Source organism: Pezoporus flaviventris, unplaced genomic scaffold, assembly GCF_033815535.1.
Source record: "Pezoporus flaviventris isolate CSIRO_AGI_PZ_B2104156 unplaced genomic scaffold, CSIRO_AGI_Pfla_v1 ptg000090l, whole genome shotgun sequence".
Taxonomy (NCBI): Eukaryota; Metazoa; Chordata; class Aves; order Psittaciformes; family Psittacidae; genus Pezoporus; species Pezoporus flaviventris.
The window spans coordinates 2,052,752-2,057,126 of NW_026892638.1; positions in this window are offsets into that span (position 1 = coordinate 2,052,752).

Consider the following 4,375-nt stretch of genomic DNA (forward strand, 5'->3'; position numbering starts at 1 on the left):
AAGGAGTGGAGAGTCCTCCTGTTTGTTCTTTTTCATTTACCCTGATACCATCTCAATTGTTCTTTCTGTAATGCAAACTGTGACGTAGAAAATCTTTTCAAAATCATTTACAGAACTGAACTCTAGCTACAGCTGTACCATCTAGTATACTGGAGCCACAGATGTCCTGGTCAAGCTCCACAGTATGTAAATATACCTCATACTGCAGCAGCATTTTGTCTGATAGTATGAGAAAGTTGGCAGAGATGTAAAATAACCTAACATCCACAAAATTGTAACTTATAATTTGCCTTTTATAAACCTTTACATGTTTGTCCTTCTCTGTCTTAGCTCCTATCTTAGCCAAGTGCATGCTCAGAACTGAACAATAAACAGGCATTTGGTCATTCATTTTACAAGTCTTGGCCTCAAAAACATTCTTGCTTTTAGCCTTGACCATAGACAAGTTAGAAACAACTACACCAAAACATAAACACAGTGGGTTTTGTTGTCATAAACTGCATTTATTGTCTGAGACCTAGGACGGAACCTTCCATTTTGCAGAAGTGACAAGCCGTGATGCACATGGGCTTTATTAGACACTGGTTATGACTGAAAACAGGAAAGTGGATAGATTCAGTTTTGATCCCAGTGGGGTTTGAAGATGAGTTTCGTTCCAGGATACTGTGAGGTCTCCAGGCAGGGGATGGAGCTGTTAATCTGCAGAAAAGACTGTCTGGTCACTGTTCTTGTGGGGTATATTGCATTTGTTTAAGAATAGTTGATGCTTTTAACTGCAGCATCTGATAAGGTCTGCATTATTTGATGAGCAAGAACTGCAGCCTGTGTGACTTCTCATTATTGTGCAGTCATTCTGTTTCATTAAGGCCTATGATGACACTTGCTGAGGTTAGTTTCCAGAAAAACAGAATGGAATGACTGCTTTTGCTGATTGTAGTAAGGCTGGATGAGCAGATGTCTTTGGAGAAACATCTTTAATTGATTTGGTTGTAGGTATCTCTAATAGGGTCTTCAGTATCAGTTAGGGTTAAATTAGAGGTAAAAAAGAAGTGCATTTTGTAAGGTTTGCATGAATAGGAGGAGCACTGGCCTCACATCTTGTCCTGGCACCATTTCTTTTTTTTTTTTTTTTTTTTTTGAACACTAAACTGTACTTGTCATGCAGCTGTAATCATATCTTGGTGACCAGTGCCTATACCAAAGTAAGGCATAAGCTATTTTCTGTTGCCACAGCTGACTGTTCTGCAAGGTCACAGCTGAAGGAGGAATTTATAATAAACCAGAGTATTCCTGGATAAAAGGAAGTAGAGTTTTTACATGAATTTGAAGGATTGGACCACCCCTAAAGTCTAAAATAAAGGTAATGAGGAATGACACAGTAACTGGTCTGAGCTGGCCTCCATATGAAAGGCCACAAGGCGCAGTGACATTTGCAGTCATGAAACATGACAGGACATCTGTTTGCAGGACTTTCTCTACATATATCTCTAGTATTTAAGAAGCAGTATAGTTAAAAGTGAGAGAAAAGCTCCTCCAAGAGCAATTTTAGATCACGAAATCCAAACAATCTTTTCTGATTTATGTAACTACTGAAAATCAGCCTCCAAATTTAGGTACTTATTTGGTGTTTGAAATAAGGTCATGTGAATGTAGAACTACTGTAATGTTTTGAAATGCTTGGCCACATCTAAGTTTTCAACAAGGCTTATGTCTGGTGCATGTAAGTGAAACAGGACACAAGTTCCTTGTCTTGGACATAGGGAGATGACGTACACATCTGTCATAAGCACATATGCTCTAAATTGGAGAGGTGTGAATTTGATTAGGTGGACTGTTCGTTAGATGAGGAATTGGCTGGATGGTTGCATCCAGAATGTAGTGATCAGTGGCTCAATGTCTGGATGAACACCACTGACAAGTGGCACCCTCAGGGGTATGTACTGTGACCAGTGCTGTTTAATATCTTCATCAATGGCATGGACAGTAGGATTGAATGTGCTGTCAGCAAGTTGATACCAAGCTGAGGGATGGGAAGCTATCCAGTGGGACTTGGGCAGGCTTGAGAGATGGCCCCACGCAAACCTCGTGAGGTTCAACGGGGCAAGTGCAGAGTCCTGCACCTGAGCTGGGGCAATGCTTGATATCAATACAGGCTGGGGGGATGAAGGGATTGAGAGTACCTCACAGGAAAAGCACTTGGGCGTACTAGTGGATGAACACAAGCCAGCAGTGTGCACTTGCAGCCCACAAGACCCATCCTATCTTGGGCTGCATCCAAAGGAGCATGGCCAGCAGGGAGGGAGGTGATTCTGACTCTCTGCTCTGGTGAGACCCCACCTGGATACTGCAGCCAGCTCTGGAGTCCTCAGCACAGGACAGGCATGGACCTGATGGAGAGGGTCCAGAGGAGGGCCACAAAAATGATCAGAGGGCTGGAGCACCTCTCCTGTGAGGAAAGGCTGAGAGAGTTGGGGTTGTTCAGCAAGAAGAAGCTAAGATATGGGTAGATCCTACTGTGGCTTTTCAGTTCTTAAAAGGGGCCTATGAGAAAGATGGGGAGAGACTTTTTAGCAGGACTTGTGATACGACTGAGGGGTGAAGGTTTTAAACTAAAAGAGGGGAGATTCAGGCTGGATGTGAGGAAGAAATTCTTTACAGCGAGGGTGGTAAAATACTGGCACAGGTTGCCCAGAGAGGTGGTGGCTGCACCATCCATGGAGGCATTCAAGGCCAGGTGGATGTAGTTCTGGGCAACCTGATCTAGTTCAAGATGTCCCTGCTCATTGCAGGGAGTTGGACTAGATGACCTTTGGAGGTCCCTTCCAGCACCAACTGTTCTATGATTTTATGATCATCTGTTAATGCTAATTTGTATTGCACACTGCTGGTGTAAAAAATCTGGGAAATCTTTCTGCATAAAATAGTTTTTTAAATACATGACTGCCTTCGGTACATGAGCCTTTAAATATGTGTTTTCATTCTTATCTCTTTGGGGAAATGCAGACATTTGAAAATTGAAGAAGATTGCAATGAGTACTCAAACCAGTCTGTGATGCAAACATCTACTGGTACTTTGTAATTAAGCGCCTAAAAAGCAAAGGAGATCAAATGGTATAAGGCTGATTACTAGTACAAAGAGGTAATTGTAGATACAGAGCAATGAAATGACAGTAATTACCCTACTCCCACACTGTGGGTATTATGGAGTTATCTGATAAAAACTTCTGTGGAAACTTTCTGATTTTGAATTGTATCTCAAAAATACCAGTAATCCTTAATGTTGGATTCTATAGAACAGTAGAACATACAATTATTTTCACAGGGGGAAGGAGATTTTCCCATGCTTTTATGATCACATATGTTCATATGCTGCTCTAGCCAAGCAAATGCCACAGCAGTGATTGGAGCCAGGCAAAGGCTGGTACTGTCATGGTTTTTTTTGAAGGAAATATGGAAAAGGGAAGCAGGAGGAAGGAGGTTGAACGGATATAACAGCGTTAGCACATTTAATTACAAAAGGTCATCTTTGTTCTTTGAAACGGTTTTTGAAGGACTCAAAATACAAAGTAAACATAGTCTAGCTTACATGAAACATTAATGAATTTTTAGTGTTATCTGTAGTTCTGTAGCTTGTTGAAAGACCTTTTCAATGTTGTGTTTTCCGTTTTTTCTCAGTATCTGTTGTGATTACTGTGATGGAAAAGCAGATGCTTTGTAGTAAGTTATGTGTGGATACTGGACTGATTACAGTTTGACTCTGCCAGGTTAAGTATTTGGCTGTTTACTGTGTGACAAGGTCTGTCTCCTCACGTGCAGTGTTAGATGCAGCTGTGGCCTCTAGGTGGATCTGTGCCTTGTACGGTAGAGTATCACCATTTCTCTTCCGCTCGACATGTCTCTGACAGAAGCACTGAGCATCCGAGGTGAGGGTACAAGGCACCAATCTGTGTCTTTTGGGGCTTCACATTCAAAGGGCTGTCATGTTATGGCTACTGCCTTGTGCAGTGGGGCCTTTGTAATTGCATGATCCAGGACCATTCTCTGCCCATCATGTGAACTGAAATATTAGACATAGCTGATTATCAGATCACCCATTTCAAGACTCACATTAAAATTTTTTGTTCCAACTGAAACATTTTTCAAAACACCAGTATTTTGTATACAATTGAAATCCTAATTTTAGACAAAAAAAAAAAAAAAAGGCTAACGTTAATTGACATGGGCGCTGTGGCAGTGAAGTTTGATGTATTTTGGAACCTTCCAGCATTCTTTTCTTGTGATGATGATAGTAGTAACAATAATATCCTATGGATATTGAACACCTCAGTGCAAAAGGGCTCTATTTTCTAATATCCCTCTCCGCCATTGTAGAATT